Source organism: Lepidochelys kempii, chromosome 2, assembly GCF_965140265.1.
Source record: "Lepidochelys kempii isolate rLepKem1 chromosome 2, rLepKem1.hap2, whole genome shotgun sequence".
NCBI classification, from domain to species: Eukaryota; Metazoa; Chordata; order Testudines; family Cheloniidae; genus Lepidochelys; species Lepidochelys kempii.
The window spans coordinates 58,693,747-58,712,667 of NC_133257.1; the positions used below are offsets into that span (position 1 = coordinate 58,693,747).

Consider the following 18,921-nt stretch of genomic DNA (forward strand, 5'->3'; position numbering starts at 1 on the left):
TAGGGGAGTGGCTGAGACAGTGGGGCCCCGCCTGCTCCCACTGAAGGGCATGCGGTGGGGGGGGGGACCCCCGATCGTAATCTGGGGGCAGCAGGACGGGCGCTGGCGAGCGCCGCTGCGGCTCCTGCCTGCGCCCCTCAGGCCGCGGCGTGGGCGGACCGTTCCGGGCCCGGGCAGGCGCGCTGCGGCCGCAAGGGAGGCTGGAGCGGGGGCTGCTCAGGTGGAGAGCGGCGCGCGCGGCCGGAGACGCGGGGCTGCGGGCCGGGGGAGCGAGCGCCCCGGTGCCACCCACGCCCCGCCCAGGCACCCCCCCCCCGAGCGCCGCGGGCTCCGAGAAGGTGCCCGCCCGGCGTTTGCTGCGGGAGCGCCGCTTCCCCGCGCCCTCCGCTTCGAAGTGAGTCCGGGCATCCGCGCTGCCCGCCCTGCTTCGCCGCACGGCCCCGCTGGGGCAGGCGGGCGAGGGGCGCCGCGCGGGGCTGCAGGGGTTCAGGGGCCCCTGCCTGGACCCGGGAGGACGTAGGCGGGTGTGGATGTTGCCTGGCACGTGGAGGAGGGGGTGCTGCCATGAGGGGTCCGTGTGGGGGGTAAATGCTACGGCTCTGCGGGGAGCCTGCTTGTTTTACTTGCATGGAAGATTAGATCTTGTGAAATTGTAACCTGCCACTCAGCCCCAGAGACCGCTGCAAATGTGAAGGGCCGGCCACAGTACCTGCTCTTAGCTGGCTCCCCGTGTGCAGGATTTGCAGGAGGGTTTTAGGTGTGGGCTTAAATGCAGAACAGTCTCTCCCCTGGCTTAACTATAGAGGTAGAGGGAGTTCAAAGAAAGACAGCAAAGGTCATGGGGGAAGGGGGGGTTGAATGGAAGGCACTGGGGTGTATGAGCCCTGCAAGGTGCTGACACTTGTGCTGCCTGTCCATAGTTGCTCCTAGGGGACTGCATCGTGCACGTGGGTTAGATGACCAGTTTCGATTTCCAGGGCCAGACACCTGGGTCTATGACTTCTTATTTCCTGCTATGAAGTATTTAAATGAGCTGAATGTCACTGTCTCATTGTGACTATCTTCATGTGTGTTTTTAGGAGTGGAAATGATGACTGGGGAGGGTGGGGGGAGAGAGAGAGGTCCTTTTGGCCTTGGAATTGCTTGGATGTGAGTTTAGTACATGGAGCAAATCATAAAATAATGTGCAGTTCTGCAGTAATGCACAGAAGCATTAGTATGCTTCTCTTCAGCCCTTTGCTAAGTGGTCTCACTTTGAACATTTAAAGCATGGTATATGTTAAATAACGAATCCTCACAGCACCCCACTGTGGAAGGTGGTTCTTATCCCTGTTTTACAGAGGAAAAAACAGAGTAAAGTGATTTATCTAGGGTCGCATGATGAGACATTGTTAGTGCCAGGATTAAATCTCAGGAGCACTTCATTTCTGTAGTCTTCTTATTTCTCTAAACGAGTGTTTCTCAACCCACGTGGGGCATGACTCAGAAATGGGTCACTTCCCCTGGCAGTGAGGGGAAGTAATACCCTGTGGTTGCCAGGAATCCTGGGTGGGGAGGGCAGGGGCAGGAAAAGAAAGACTTGCTTCTGTGCCCTCTCCTGTCCTTCAGTTCCAGCCATTGACACTTCCTTGTCATCCTTGACAGTGCTCAGCTTCAGGGCTGGGGATACTTCATACCTACAGGTTCCCCTTGCTGTCCCTATCCACAGCAGCCCCAGCATCCAAGATATTTCTGTTATGTCTTCCTATGACTCACATGCTACAACAGTGTTATAATTGGTTACAGGATGATTATTTTTGGTTCATTTTGTTGATTGAGGATCCAAAAAAAGTTGAGAACCACTTCTTTTGGCTTAATGGCCTCTCCTTTTAAAATTGTAATTGTGTAGACTGTAGTTACATTGCATGTGAAATTTGTAATAACAAAAACAAAGAACAGAGTTTTCTTAAATAACATTAGGTTCAAATTTGTTTTCTTTCTACACTCTAAAGAACATATGTTCTCTTCTGTTGCATTGCATGGAGGAGGGCAATTTGTATTAACTTTGTTAAAACACAGACAGAAAATCCCTTGCATGGTTGCATATGCTTAAGCATGATGTTCCATGTAGGAGCAGCACTGTACAGTAGCAATAGTGCAAGACTTCCACAGTAGCCTAGAACAGACCTTTGAAGAGTGTCCAGATGAGCCTTTAAATCATGTTAGCTATCTCAAGTTAATTGTTTGTTTTTTACCTTGAATTAAATGATTGCCAGTGTAATGAAGCGGAAGCACAAAAGATGTGAATGTTTGGTCTGCCGTCTATATAGAGCAGGGGTTTTCATAACAAATTTTTTGGTGGCCTCAGAGTGCGGCCACCAACTCTTGCTGGTGGCCACTTTTACAATTTTAACTAAAATTCCTAATTAAGTTTAGGAAAGACAAGTAAATATGCCCACATACGTGTCCAAATCATTGCAATTTATTAATGTTAGGATTTTTTGCAGACTCTAATAAAAATAATGTACACTTGTCTCTATTCTGTACTGGAGCTAAACAGAGTAGAAACACAAATAAGGTGCTTTGCATGTTCTTGTCTTTCTTGTTGTTGTTGCTTTTTTTTAGACTTGCTAGCTACTAAGTCTGCTGCTGTGAAGTGATAAACATACAAATGTCACTTTTCACAACAGCAGATATAGTCAGCCCTGGATGGGGAAGTGGCTAGGGAGGCAGTGGGGGCCAGAGGTGATGGGGACAATGGATGGAGGGCTGGGGGAGACAGTGGGGGCCAGGAGGAATGGATGGGGGTGAGCCCAGGGCCAGAGCCCTCTTTCCGCCACCCGGGGAAAGTGGGGAACGCACTAGGAGCCTGCTCCTCCAGCATTTGTCTCCAGAGGGGGGCAGGACCCAACCCCTGCTGGAGGCCTCAGGGGAGGGGCCACTGCTTTGACCCCATCACTGCCCAGGAGCCTACGGCCGCAAAGAAAAGCCCCTAGTGGCCACATGTGGTCATGGCTGCCGCATTTGAGAAACGCTGATATAGAGCTGCCCTTAGTATTTTTGAGCAGAATCACAAAACAATTTAACTTCTCTCTAATTCCCAATGATCAGACCAATACTCAGGGGCTGTCTGTTGGTTTTTGGAGTAAAAGTCATTTACAGTAGAATCTCGGAGTTATGAACACTTCGGGAATGGAGGTTGTTTATAACTTTGAACAAAACGTTAGGGTTGTTCTTTCAAAAGTTTACAACTGAACATTGATTTTATACAGCTTTGAAACTACTATGCGAAGAAAAATGCTGCTTTCCCTTTATTCTTTTAGTAGTTTACATTTATCACAGTACTGTACTTATATTTGCTTTTTTAAATTTTTTGGTCTCTGCTGCAGCCTGATTGTGTACCTCTGGTTCCAAATGAGGTGTGTGGTTGACTGGTCAGTTCGTAACTCTGAGGTTCTACTGTACTTGATTCTTTGCCTCCTACTATCTTCACTCACTCATTTTAGATAAAGGGAGGATCGTCTGTCTCCTTGTGGGAGGTACAATTATCTTCATTTTATAAGAAAAGTAAGGCAGAAGGTTTAAGTGATTTGATGAAGGCTGTAGAGAGGATTGGTGACAGAGCCAAGATTCATCTACTGGTTGTTTTGCCATTGACTTCAGTAGGGCCAGGATTTCAACCCATGCATTTCCAGGGTCTTCCCTTAGTATACTAGATTAGCATACTAGATTATTGTCTTCTCTGAAGCTGTCCTTCCTTGTGACTGTTTAGCAGAAGTGCCCACAAGAGAGAGAATCTGCAATTACTGTGTTATGAAGCAAAGGTATATGTTATATGCAGATGTAATACGTGCAAATTAATTGTATTATTTACATTTCTTATTCTTTATAAAACTGTTTTCCTTTGTCTAAGCCAGTAAATAACTTTCTTATAACCTTGAGCAACGATGGTGAAAGTGGTTCACGTTTGAAAGAGAATTAAGATTAGCAAATTTGTAGGAAGCTGTAATACTTTTAAATGTGACTTTTGTGTTAATTACAGGTACCTGAATGTTAGTAAAGCTTTACTATTTTGGGCTACGATGTGAAAAACCAGTATATTTTTTGTGTGTGATAAAATATCTTACTGCCAGGCATCAAATTTGTAGGCTGGAAGTATTTCATAACAACCTGGCCATGTAAAATCTAGCAATACCATAACCTTTAAACTGCAGTAATATAACACATGCAAAAAAAGGCTTTTTAACTCAGATCTATAGTTATTACATCTGTTTGGTTTCATCCAGTACCAGAATGTAGGTTGTAAAGTCAATATATAAGTGTAAAATTGAAGGTTACTTCTAAGATAGCTTACACTTTCTTTTACTTACTGGTTAGGTAAATGTTCTGGTTGCATTTTACATTTTGTATTTTCAAACTTTTCATTCATAAGTTTCATAACATTTATTAATGCTTTGTAACTGTGACACCTTTGAGGGGTGCCCATGACTATGGGTGACCTTGTTACCCCCCCTTGCCTCCAGTGTGAGGGAGTCTATGTCTCGTAACTGGGCATCAGCTCCAATGGAACACCAGCCTTTCCAGCACTCTCCTCAGGACTCTGCCAGTCCTGTCCTTTCCTTGCAGATTAACAGTAGGTGCACCCCAACCTTTGAGAAAAACCGTGAAGAGGGTTCCTCTACAGCATCCAGTCCCTGTCACTGGATGCTCATAGATATTGCCAAGTCTGCTGACTCCAAAGACCGTACACACACCAGCTTCTTCGCTAAGCTGGGGACGCATGCTTTACTTTAGTATTACAGCACTGAGATGAATTTATAGTAAAACCAAGAATACGTTTGTTAATAAAGAACAGAGATTTAAGTGATACTAAGCAAAGATAATGGAAACAAAAATGGTGACAAATAAAACAAAAGTATAGCATGCTTCTGAGATACTGCATATGACCTTGGCAGGCTCCAGTCTTTGTCAAAAGCAGTTTTTCTCACCTACAGCTGTTTCTCATGCTCAGCACCACCAACCCTCGTGGTTGGGGCTTCACTGTTCATGGATGCAAAGAGCACTGACCTATTCGTTCCCTCAGTGATGGATAAACAAAGAATTCTTTTCCCTTCTTCTTGCAGTCCAGAAAAGCTTTGAAATGTATTCTTTTGATACGTACCTGAGATAAAGTTCCTCTCTCTTGCTGTGTGTTCTTTGTGATGTAGACACCAGGTCCATTTTTCACATTTTCTAGTTAATTTGCATTTCGTGTTGACTCAAATATAGTCACTATTGTCTTTAGTTGACCTTGCTCAATTTAAATTATAGACAGGGAGATAATTACTTTACTTTCCCTCCTATCTGGAAGAAAACCTGTTTCTCCCTTTGTTCAGTCACAGACTTTAAAGCATCATATCACTAAGTATCTGTAGTTCCTCATATAGTGTTAATACACACATTTCACAATTATATTACTGGCCAGTGTATTATAAGTTTTCATTTGATACCTAATAGATATTCTTTTTCGATAAATGCCATTGCAGCAAGGTTAGGTGTATAATGAATTTGTCAGGCCTGACACGTTGTTGACACACAGCAGTGAACCAGCAAAGGGCCTCTCTGGGTATGTCTATACTACCCGCTGGATCGGCGGGCACCGATCTATCCCGGGGGGCAGGGGGAGTGGTGTCAATTTGTTGCATCTAGTCTCAACGCGATAAATCGACCACTGAGCGCTCTCCCGTCCACTCCAGTGCTCCACTGCTGTGAGAGGCGCAAGCAGAGTTGACAGGGGAGCGGCAGCAGTTGACACACCACATCAAAGGCACTGCGGTGAGTAGGTCTAAGTGCGTTGACTTCAGCTACGTTATGCACGTAGCTGAAGTTGCATAACTTAGATCGATTTCCTCCCCAGTGTAGACCAGGCCTCTGTCACAGTAACATTTTCTTAATTTGTTAGTTCTGAATGTGTCTTGGAGCTATTCGTTCCAAACAGAAAAGAAAGAAAAAAAGTACATATGTGATAGTGACATTTAAGAACAGTTTTAGCATTCAGAATTTAGTGCCACATAAAGATGTGTTTGGACCCATGGGCTGAAACTATGTGCTTCTAAGCTCCCTTGTGACTCGTCAGGTTGTAGCCACAGTCTCTGGCACCATTTCTAGAGAATAGGACCCAGTGGTGTAGCTGTCACCTACCCCCCATGACCAGTGCTGATTCCCTCTCCTCCCCAGTTGCTCCAACGCCCCAGTTGCTCAACAAACACATGCAACTCCCATTGATCTCAATGTAAGTTGTTGTTTTTCATGTGAACCAGGGGCAATATATTGTCCTAAGTGATAATGTGCTTTTCAATCAACTTTTAAACTGACAGATGTCATTAGAGTGAGGTATTTTAGCCTTAGTAGTAGTTGACGGGTCTAGCAGGCTACAGTGTAGAGCGGTGCTGAAAGAGCCAGATTTTGTCCATTATGAGTTATGTACATGTGCAGCAAATTTAGGCATATAGGGTGAGAGTTTGTTTTTTTTTAAGGGTGATTAGGTACAAATGGTGATTAGGTACCTATCCCCTACCCATAAATGCTAACTGGATTTAAGTTGGCTATTCCTTACAATAGCAAGAGGCACCACCAGGTCAAATCCATGTTGGAAAGGTTTATTTGTGGGCTCCTTTTACTACAGAATCTACATAATATATGGACACAAATAAATACATTTTTACCTTATGTGTTCTGGAGCAAGCCTCATAGATGCTTCTACCTGAGTGTTTAGTTTGCCTGTATGCAATATGCAGAGGGCCTCCATGCTTTGTAATTTTTTTATTTTTTTAAACAGATGTTAGGTTTTGGTATGTCACCTTCTATCTCTCACATTTTGAGTAAGCAATTTGTATTCTGTTGTGTTGTCATACTTGGTATTGTAAAATAGTGAAAGGGAAACATTACCCATTTGGTCATTCCAGAAGTGTTAAAAATTAGGACAATAGGATTTGTAATATATATTGGAACTTATTCATGATGAGACATGTTACGTTTTATCAAATTACTCAGAAGAGAAATGGATACACATCTCTTTGAATGGCAAGATCTTGCATTGGGAATTACAGGGATACTCTTTGCATGTCTTCTGTAGGAGCGTTTCTTATTAGCCTGCTTTCACACTGGAAATGCTAGTCACTATGGTAGTGATGACTTCATATATTGCACTAGATTTTTGCAGGATCTCCTTATCCACCGTAAATTTTATTTATTTAGATCTATAGAGTTCCTGTCCAGGACTATAGGAATCCTTGCCATATATTTAAAAATTCAAACTAATCATTCAAACAAAAATAAATGCAGCGGCTTTCCTCCCAAAAAAACTTGCCCCAGCCGTAGATCCAGATACTGTGGCACTGTTGAGGTGGAGAGGGGGTTGTTCTTTCTGAGTGAGTGTGTGGGCAAAAGCAGACACCTATCTCACATGGTAGACTCCAAAACTGACTTGTTATGTGGGAAATTTCACTCTGACTACACTTACACAGGAACGTCTGATGCATACCCAAAATTTATGCATTCAGATTCATGTCACCGTCTCTGCTGGTGTGCATTTGACTCCTGAGAAATTTATACAGTATGTGAGTACACTACATTTTGCAGATCTGGGTCCCTGTCTAATCCATTAGATTGGGATCCCTAGGGCCACTTGAGAGAGGTTACCAAACCTGCAGCTGCAGAGTTCCTATGTTGGAACGGATGGGCTGTCCACCCCAAGCAATGGCTTTAATTGTTTTCAAAGCTGCCAGTAGGTTTCTGTCTAAACTGATCCTTTTTTTTTTTTTTTTAAAAAAGCTGTTATGTTTGGAAGTTTCTTTTTTAGCGTTTGGTAATAATTCTTTACCGAATGCTAGAAAGCAAACTTCCTGAATATAACCCTAAAACCCAAACCACTGACCTCCTTAAAATGTAGACATAAAACTGTATGTACGCACTGTCATTCGCTAGTAGCACTAGAATAAAGCTTGATGACTGAGGCACAAAACACCTTTCCCCTTCCCTAACAAACCATCTCTAAGCTTTCAAGACCCAGATATGGAAAAGTGTCCCTGGTATTTTTCATTCCAGCATGTTGAGTAGGGTTGGAGCTTGTTGTTTTGTTTAGGATTTGACCTACACATAGCAGTCAGCTCTGGGACTTCACAAAAATGCATATTAGGTTTAAAATAATATGCTAGTGGGATAATATCTGTGTCAAATTTTCAAAATTATCTTATTCTTGTGAAATAAAGGGACTACAGCAGCGGAACCAATCACCAGGGAATCTCCAACATTAAGTGGTTCTCCAGATGGGGCAATAGCAGAGGAAATGCTCCACATCTCTTTTTTCCAACCATCCCTGGAGCTGGGGACATGTAGGGTATATAATCAGCAAAGGGGCATGGTTGAAGCACTGCTCTACTTCAGCTATTCTTGGCTATCAGAAGCACACCTAGGGGCCAACTGGAGCTGAATAGAAGCTACGGTAGCCCAGAGACTGCGCTTAACGTATTCTGGGAGCAGGGCAGAGCCTGGAATAAAGGAAACACAACACCCTTTCTTGTACCAAGAACAGCTCAGCTAGAGTGAAGAATCAGGTTCACTGTTCTTAGGAACCAAAGTTTGCATTGAGATTGGATGGTAAATGTTGCATAAGAACTTGTATAGAATATATTTTTCTACTATGCAAGGTTATGATTAGGTTGGACCTCCCATTTATGAGATAATCAATTGTGACATGTCCTATACTGTGGTTTTTTTTTTTTTTTTGCTTGTCATCAAACTGTATATGTTACTGTTGCTCAGAGCACATATCAGTTAGGAGGATAATTTCTCTACATGTACATCAGGTTATGTAGGCAGCTAAGCTGCAGAGTCTGGATTTGCCAGCCAAAACATCGACCCTTGTTTGTAACTCATGTGAACCCTGAAATCTGTGCAAGAGATTATCCTTAATTGGCAACTTCCTGTTTTAAGAGACTACCCTAAATATATATATATATATATGTGTGTGTGTGTGTGTATATCTATATCTAAAATATAATAATTCTGCTCAACCTTTAACAGATTTCCTGTATTATTAGGGGTTGAGGTGGAGTTATTGACGTGCAGAAGGAGTGGAAATGTGGAAAGCCCTTCCATTGTAACCAAACACACTTGGGGTATGTCTACACTATGAAATTAGGTCGAATTTATAGAAGTCAGTTTTTTAGAAATCGGTTTTATATATTCGAGTGTGTGTGTCCCCACAGAAAATGCTCTAAGTGTATTAAGTGCATTAACTCGGCGGAGTGCTTCTATAGTACCGAGGCAAGCGTCGACTTCCGGAGTGTTGCACTGTGGGTAGCTATCCCACAGTTCCCGCATTCTCCACTGCCCATTGGAATTCTGGCCCCAATGCCTGATGGGGCTAAAACATTGTCACGGGTGGTTCTGGGTACATATCGTCAGGCCCCCGTTCCCTCCCTCTCTTCGTGAAAGCAGAAGCAGACAATCGTTTCGTGCCTTTTTTCTTGAGTTACCTGTGCAGACGCCATACCACGGCAAGCATGGAGCCCACTCAGGTAACCGTCACCGTATGTCTCCTGGGTGCTGGCATATGTGGTTCTGCATTGCTACACAGCAGCAGCAACCCCTTGCCTTGTGGCAGCAGATGGTGCAGTAGGACTGGTAGCCATCATCGTCATGTCCAAGGTGCTCCTGGCCACGTCGGCCAGGAGCGCCTGGGCAGACATGGGTGCAGGGACTACATTAGAAATGACTTGACCAGGTCATTCTCTTTAGTCCTGCAGTCAGTCCTATTGAACCAACTTATGGTGAGCAGGCAGGCGACACGGATTGCTAGCAGTCCTCCTGTACCATCTTCTGCGAGGCAGGCAAGAGATGAGGATGGCTAGCAGTCCTACTGCACCATCTTCTGCCGAGCAGCCATGAGATGTGGATGGCTTGAAGTCCTTCTGCACTGTCTGCTGCCAGCCAAAGATGTAAAAGATAGATGGAGTGGATCAAAACAAGAAATAGACCAGATTTGTTTTGTACTCATTTGCTTCCACTTCTCCCCCGTCTAGGGGACGCATTCCTCTAGGTCACACTGCAGTCACTCACAGAGAAGGTGCAGCGAGGTAAATCTAGCCATGTATCAATCAGAGGTCAGACAAACCTGCTTGTTCCAATAAGAACAATTACTTAGGTGCACCATTTCTTATTGGAACCCTCCGTGAAGTCCTGCCTGAAATACTCATTGATGTAAAGCCACCCCCTTTGGTGATTTTAATTCCCTGTAAGCCAACCCTGTAAGCCATGTCGTCAGTCGCCCCTCCCTCCATCAGAGCAATGGCAGACAATCGTTCCACGCCTTTTTTCTGTGCGGACGCCGTACCAAGGCAAGCATGGAGGCCGCTCAGCTCACTTTGGCAGTTAGGAGCACATTAAACACCACACGCATTATCCAGCAGTATATGCAGAACCAGAACCTGGCAGAGCGATACCGGGTGAGGAGGCGACGTCAGCGCGGTCACGTGAGTGATCAGGACATGGACACAGATTTCTCTGAAAGCATGGGCCCTGCCAATGCATGCATCAAGGTGCTAATGGGGCAGGTTCATGCTGTGGAACGCCGATTCTGGGCTCAGGAAACAAGCACAGACTGGTGGGACCGCATAGTGTTGCAGGTCTGGGACGATTCCCAGTGGCTGCGAAACTTTCGCATGCGTAAGGGCACTTTCATGGAACTTTGTGTCTTCAGCCCGCCACTTACTCTCTTCAGCCCGCCACCTCTCCTCCCCGTCATTTTGTGCTTTCTGCACTCTGACATTATTTGCCTCCACGCATTCGTCTGTGCTCTGTCAGTGTGGGAGGACAGCATGAGCTCAGAGAACATTTCATCACGAGTGCGTTTTTTTTTCTTTCTAATCTTCACTAGCCTCTGGGAAGGAGAAGATCCTGTGATCATTGAAACACATGCAGCTGGTGGAGAAAAAAAAAGGGACAGCGGTATTTAAAAAGACACATTTTATAAAACAGTGGCTACACTCTTTCAGGGTAAACCTTGCTGTTAACATTACATACATAGCACATGTGCTTTCATGACAAGGTCACATTTTGCCTCCCCCCACCGCCTGGCTACCCCCTCAACCCTCCCCCTTCTCCGTGGCTAATAGCGGGGAACATTTCTGTTCAGCCATAGGCAAACAGCTCAGCAGGAACGGGCACCTCTGAGTGTCCCCTGAAGAAAAGCACCCAATTTCAACCAGGTGACCATGAATGATATCTCACTCTCCTGAGGATAACACAGAGAGATAAAGAATGGATGTTGTTTGAACGCCAGCAAACATACGCTGCAATGCTTTGTTCTACAATGATTCCCGAGTACGTGTTACTGGCCTGGAGTGGTAAAGTGTCCTACCTTTTGCAAAGGCTTTGGGAGTACATCCAGGAGAGCCGCGAATGCCAGGGCAAATTAATCCTTTCACATGCTTGCTTTTAAACCATGTATAGTATTTTAAAAGGTACACTCACCGGAGGTCTCTTCTCCGCCTGCCGGGTCCAGGAGGCAGCCTTGAGTGGGTTCGGGGGGTACTGGCTCCAGGTCCAGGGTGAGAAACAGTTCCTGGCTGTCGGGAAAACCGGTTTCTCCACTTGCTTGCTGTGAGCTATCTACAACCACCTCCTCATCATCATCTTCTTCTTCGTCCCCAAAACCTGCTTCCGTGTTGCCTCCATCTCCATTGAAGGAGTCAAACAACACGGCTGGGGCAGTGGTGGCTGAACCCCCAAAGTGGCATGCAGCTCATCATAGAAGCAGCATGTTTGGGGTTCGGACCCGGAGCGGCCGTTCGCCTCTCTGGTTTTCTGGTAGGTTTGCCTGAGCTCCTTAAGTTTCACGCGGCACTGCTTCGGGTCCCTGTTATGGCCTCTGTCCTTCATGCCCTGGGAGATTTTGACAAAGGTTTTGGCATTTCGAAAACTGGAATGGAGTTCTGATAGCACGGATTACTCTCCCCATACAGCGATCAGATCCTGTACCTCCCGTTCAGTCCATGCTGGAGCTCTTTTGCGATTCTGGGACTCCATCATGGTCACCTTTGCTGATGAGCTCTGCATGGTCACCTGCAGCTTGCCACGCTGGCCAAACAGGAAATGAGATTCAAAAGTTCGCGGTTCTTTTCCTGTCTACCTGGCCAGTGCATGTGAGTTGAGAGTGCTGTCCAGAGCGGTCACAATGGAGCACTCTGGGATAGCTCCCAGAGGCCAATACTGTCGAATTGTGTCCACAGTACCCCAAATTCGACCCGGCAAGGCCGATTTAAGCGCTAATCCACTTGTCAGGGGTGGAGTAAAGAAATCGATTTTTAAGAGCCCTTTAAGTCGAAAAAAAGGGCTTCATCGTGTGGATGGGTGCAGGTTTACATCGATTTAACGCAGCTAAATTCGACGTAAAGTCCTAGTGTAGACCAGGGGTTGGTGTATTGAGGATACAGACTCATTGTCCCGTCCCTGCTGGTGTGCGTTTGATGATTTTTAAGAAGTCTTTATGAGCCTTTCCCTTATAGGAGAAAGTCACCTTAAGCTAACTATGAAGGTATGCATTGCTACCCTTCCATGTAAAGAGAAGGAACTGTCCACCTTTGGATATCATTGTAGAGTGAAGGGAATGAAATCCAACTTAAAGTACTTTTTATAGAATCATAGGACTGGAAGGCAGCCTGAGAAATCATCTAGTCAGTCCCATGCACTCATGCCAGGACTAAGTATTATCCAGACCATCCTTGAGGGGGTGTTTGTCTAACCTCATCTTAAAAAACATCCTATGATGGAGATTCCACAACCTCCCTACGCAAATTGTTCCAGTGCTTAACTACCCTGACTGCTAGGAAGTTTTTCCTAATGTCCAATCTGAACTTCCCTTGTTGCAATTTAAGTGCATTGCTTCTTGTCCTATTCTCAGGTTTTAATGAGAATTTTTTTTCTTCCTCCTCCTTGTAACAACCTTTTATGTACTTGAAAGCTGTTATCATGCCCCCCCCCCAGTCTTCTCTTCTCCAGACTAAACAAACCCATTTTTCTCAATCTTTCCTTGTAGGTCATGTTTTCTAGACCTTTAATCATCTTTGTTGCTCTCCTCTGGACTTTCTCCAATTTGTCCGCATCTTTCCTAAAATGTGGCACCTAGAACTGGACACAATACTCCAGTTGAGGCCTAATCAGTGCAGAGTAGAGCAGAAGAATTACTTTTTGTGTCTTTCTTACAACACTCGTGCTAGTACATCCCAGAATGCTGTTTGCTTATTTTACAACAGTGTTACACTGTTCCCTCATATTTAGCTTGTGATCCATTATGACGTCCAGATCCCTGTCTGCAGTACTGCTTCCTAGGCAGTCATTTCCATTTTGTATGTGTGCAACTGATTGTTCCTTCCTAGGTGAAGTACTTTGCATTTGTCCTTGTTGAATTTCATCCTATTTACTTCAGGCCCTTTCTTCAGTTTGTCCAGATCATTTTGAATTTTAATACTATCCTCCAAAGCACTTGCAACCACTCCCAGATAGGTATCATCGGCAAACTTTATAAGTGTACTCTCTATGCCATTATCTAAATCACTGATGAAGATATTGAACAGAACTGGACCCAGGACTGATATCTGCGGGACCCCACTCAATAAGCCCTACCAGCTTGACTGTGAACCACTGATGATTACCCTCTGGAAATGGTTTTCCCATCAGTTATGCACTCATCTTCTAATAGCTCCGTCTAGGTTGTATTTCCCTAGTTTGTTTATGAGTAGGGCATGCAAAACAGTATCAGAAGCCTTACTAAAGTCAAGATATACACATCTACTGTTTCCCTCCTATCCACAAGGCTTGTTACCTTGTCAATGTCCATGCTGTCTGTTACTTATCACTTTATTATCTTCTAGGTGTTTGCAAATTGATTACTTAATTATTTGCTCCATTATCTTTCTGGGTACTGAAGTTAAGCTCCCTGCTCTGCAATTCCCCAGGTTGTCCTTATTTTCCTTTTTTATGCTTGTTTACCTTTTGTAGTTTTATTACCTTTTAAAAATATGAATAACTCTTTGGGGACAGGGGCTGTCATTTATCTTACGTTTGTACAGCTGCAATGCTTCCTGGGGTACCCAACATTGTGAAGCATCTCAGTACCACCTGCCCATAGCATAAGGAAGTCTAGTCTGTGCTTGCCAGGGGGCCAGCTCCCCAACTCCACCAGCTATGGGGCAAAACAAGCACTCCCCTCTAGACCTCTACAGGCCCGGCTGTTTCTCTACAGGTTAGAAAAAAGGCACACTCCAACCCTTGAACTGTGCGAGTGACTCCCTGGAGTGTCCAGCCCCTGTTTCACTGGACACTCGTGGTCTCAGATCTGCTTCTTCAAAAGAAGGACTACACCCCAGCTTATCAGTTCTACCCCAAACCACGGCTCTGCTTAATACACAGTACTTAGATATCTTTATAATCAAGTATACGTCAATTGAACAAAGTAATTCAAAGTAGGAGCAAGCAGAAATATTGTAGACAAATGGTTATATTTAAATGAAGTTCTTACACACATTCTGGAGCCTAGACTTAATTAACAAGATACTCTCTTGTCTAATAAAGTATTGCTTACCAGCGCTTTACAGCCAGGATGGCTTTGATCCTCTTTTCATGAGACAAACAACGCTGTCAGCTTGTTTCCTTGGTGAACGATTCTCTGTGTTTCTTTGCATAATGACAGGTTTCAGAGTAACAGCCGTGTTATTCTGTATTCGCAAAAAGAAAAGGAGTACTTGTGGCACCTTAGAGACTAACCAATTTATTAGAGCATAAGCTTTCGTGAGCTACAGCTCACTTCATCAGATGCATATCGTCTGCTGCAGTTTCCACGATATGCATCTGATGAAGTGAGCTGTAGCTCACGAAAGCTTATGCTCTAATAAATTGGTTAGTCTCTAAGGTGCCACAAGTACTCCTTTTCTTTTTGTGTTTCTTTGGATTCCCTGATATACCAGACTGTCCTTTGATCTTATTCATAAACGGGATTCTCCCCTGCTGATTGTTTGTTTTTTTCCTGTAGGTTTTCTCTCTTTTAGATTTTGCAGTCTTTCAACTAGTATCTTGCTCAGTGTGAAAATAGGCCTCCATTGTGAGTCATAAAATACAGAATACTCTCATGGCATCTGTAACCTGCTGTCTGAAAGGTCTAAGTTATGTCCCCTCCCTCTCCCCCCCACCCCGGTGACCTGCCTTAATTCCCAGTCCTTAAGAACGTGAATTTTAGTATAGATGTATAAATCCTTAAGTATTATCCGTACAGTGATTATGATAAGCGATGGGCTGCTGGCTCTCGATAGAGACCTCACATGTCACCCTTTGGTGAGCTGTTATGCAAATATCTGACCCAGAGGATCCCTGTAAAACCTTCTGCATTTTGTGCTCTCTGCCAGTTGCAGCAGGAGTCCCTTGGTCACAGCAGTGCATAAAATAGTGATGCTGTGACCTGGTTGGTCTTTAGGTGCTATCACATATACATATTGAATAATAATATTTAAATAAGCAAAGTGGTTAAATGATCTCAAAGTAATATAGAAAGGAAAAAAAAAGGACATGTATTTTCATGATTTCCCCTCAATTAGAGTGTTGTCTTTCACATAATTTGTGAGGTATTTCCCCCCCATATCAGATGACCTATTTTGCATATAATAATCTCTGTGTAATAGATACTCTGAGTAATTCAGATATAATTTTTGATACAATGCAAGGGAATTTAATTTTTTTGTGTGAAATTTACTAAATGTTAAAATATTCTAAATGACATTTATAATAAAGATAACTCAATTGCCCTTGTTTAAATTTAAAAGTTTAATTTTTTAAAATTAAGATTACAGTATTACATTGTAAATCAACTGCTGTATATTCAAAGCTAAACTCTAATGTCAGTGCTAATTCAGTGCTGCTGCCAGAGGCCTTCTACAGCTTTGTAGGCAGGCTGAATTTTTGCCCCTATTAGCAGGGTGGGTAGTCAGAATGTAGAGGACAAATTTCTAACCCCCTTAATTATGAGCATGCAACTCCATTGACTTGAAGGTGTGTTTTGCCATAGCAAAGAATGCAATATTGGGCTCTTTCTGATAGTGATATATTACACAATATGGCTTTATGGGAACTATATTATATAAACATCTGTACGTGTGAGATAATGTTAGCTGCCGCTCCTGTGAGTCAGGTCATTTAGTCACTCCTGAGAAATTGTATAGACTAAAATCTATCTGTTTTATGCTTATTGGCATTATTACAAGAATGCGTTTTAAGTGTACAAGGTTACCAGTCTTGGTAAAGCTTTCATATTATATATTTGTAAAGGGTACACTGCTGACTTGGAAAGCTGCCAAATCACCCAAATGACATCAATTATCTGCTGGATATTTTCCATGAGAAAAGGCACCATTTTATTCCTGCAGTGAAGTTGCAGAGTCTCCACTCATGTGGTTTTCCCTTTATGGAGTTTTGCAGGAAAAGACTTTTTAAACAGGCAATAGTCATTGCTTAGGAGAACGGCATTCTGTATGTGCCTTTGGCAGAGAAACATTTCACCCTGCTGTTTGTTGGTTTTTAATTAAAAAATTCCTTTTGTAACTTTTTAAAGTCTTTAATAATTTTCTAATTGCCTGATTAGGAATCTGGTGTCAGAACAAGTCCAAGGGCCCAGTCCTGGTCCCACAGAAGTATCTGAAGTTTGCCATTGTCCTCAACAGGAGAAGGATTGTATTGGATCTTTGTAACAGGGTGATCGTCACTCAGGTGCCCCCTCATAAAGTGGTGTGAATAGACAGCACTGGGGTTTGTATGAATGTGCCACTCCATTAGGTTTTAGCATTTGCTCATATTCCATAGGCTGCAGAGCCAGAGTACAGGCGTTGGACAGGTGGACCATGGCCCAACCACCTTTCAGCAGTGGTCTTGTACTAAATTAGTATAGAAGCTGCTGGAGCAGTCCGGAGCATTGCTCCAGCTGCATGGTCACAACATCAGTGAAATTTGACCTGGCAGCCCCACCATCCAGACAAAGGGGCAACCAGGCCAAATTTGAGTGGCGTTGTGACCTGGTGCATGAGAAGTCTGTTCCTGTATGGTGGTGTGCAGGAGAGCATGCCAAGAACTTGACTCCAGGTGGCACTCGCTCATGCATTGTGCAGAAAAGAGAGAGAGAAGGGATACTCCCTGGCTGAGGGAGACCTGGTGTTCCTAAGGGGAGGGGAGACAAGTGGGGATTCTACAGAGTTGTTGTCAGAGGGAGGCAGGGACTGTAATTTGCCCCTCTCCCCTCTCCCCTCCCCCCGAAATGTCTGAATTGGTGCCACAGCTCTCATGGCCAGACGTTGCTGTGCAGGTCTCTTTGTCAGTTTTCTTCCCCAGATTCCTCAAAAACTCCAGATCAGAGTCCAAAGGTAATTAAAACACTCCCCTTTTGGTTCCAGATTATTTCGTCCTGATATACATTGGCCCTCCAGGCTGCTACCCCAGTTCAATGTCTCTCTCCCCTAAGGTAGGAAGTCCCCAGCCCTCCTTCCTGGAGCTGGGTCACCATTTCTTAACTCTCTGCAGACCCTCCTTTTAAGAAGCCTAAGTGGGTCACCTGATCTTCATCTTCCCCACCTGGGAAGGTGAATTAAGCTTGTCACAGGTGGCCTTAGGCCCATTTCCCCTTAAAGTGGCCAGCCCCACCGTGATCATCCCTTCCCTGTAAACCAGAAATGATGAGGAAGATACACCAGGAAACATGTCACATATCAGCATCCTCCCTACTGTGTGGAGTTGACCTGTTAATGCTTTTTTTATGTTGCTTTTTTAAATAAATCTTATACAAGTAGAAGCATTTGTGGGCTGAGTGGAATCCAACAGTATGTATCTTGTACATGTAATATTTCCACTGAAATAAAGGATGACAGGATTAAGTCCTTAGATCTCAATCGTGAAATGCATATGCACATAATTAGATTTATGTGTGCAAGTAGTCCCACTGAATTAGGGCTACTCACCCGAGTAAGTGTTTGCGGGACCTTGGCCTTAGTTTGTTACAGAAGGAAAAGTGCCATTTACTTAACTCTGTGTGTGTGAGAGAGAGATTAAGGCTTGGCCTGCACTGGGAGTTTGTTGGGATAACTGCATCACTCAGGCTTGTGTTTTTTTCACACCCCTGAGCGACTTAGTTATACCAGCTTAACTCCAGGTGTACACAGCACTATGTAGACAGGAGAGCTTCTCCCATCAATATAGCTACTGCCTCTTGGGAAGGTGGAGTATCTACACTGACAGAAGTTCTCCTGCTGGCATAGGTATCATCTTCACTAAGTGCTAGAGGCACATCTGCGCCACTGCACTGCTGTAAGTGTAGACAAGCCCTCAGATTTCATCAGTGATTTCATTGGTTTACATTGTATCTGCTGTTCATGCTGCATTTACTCCACACTTTTCGTAAACAGATTCATCACAAATTTGGGGAGGGGGAACAACTTTGGGAGCTGGTGTTTGGAGTGATAGCTGCTTGACTGGTATGAACAATTAATTTTAAATCTTAAACAATTGTCACAACACTTTATTCTGAAGATAGTTTCCTCTGTAAGGAAATAATCTCTTGAAATGCTCCCTTTAAAAAAAGGACTGAACCTTTTTAAATGTAACTCTATGTTTACTGTTACTTATAACATCAAAGAACACTCTCTGAAGGTGAGAGAACACAACGCATCTCATCTTTATGACTTTATAGTCAGTGGGACTGTGACCTAATGTAAACTTGCAGAGATTTAGTATAATATCCTTAGCTTGAGGGCAACATTCTGAAAACGTTGTGGATTTTCTCTTTTATCGTGGCTCAGTCTACAATCATACTTCTTCGTTATTATTTCCTTTTAGCATTACAGTACAATTGATGTTCATAGATAGCATGCA

At 43.9% G+C, this 18,921-nt stretch overlaps 1 protein-coding gene across 14 annotated transcripts in view; it reads left to right on the forward strand.

The window, feature by feature from the left end:
* Nucleotides 1–268: 268 nt before the first annotated feature.
* EYA1 (EYA transcriptional coactivator and phosphatase 1) overlaps nucleotides 269–18,921 on the forward strand; it is a 231,237-nt gene continuing 212,584 nt past the window's right edge. For 13 of the 14 annotated variants that reach the window (XM_073330859.1, XM_073330852.1, XM_073330861.1 and 10 more), the window contains exon 1: nucleotides 269–394. The gene's annotated coding sequence lies outside the window, so the exon portion shown is untranslated. Of the gene's footprint in view, nucleotides 395–9,115; nucleotides 9,138–18,921 lie in introns of those variants that run through there. The other variant, XM_073330855.1, reaches the window with a different exon arrangement.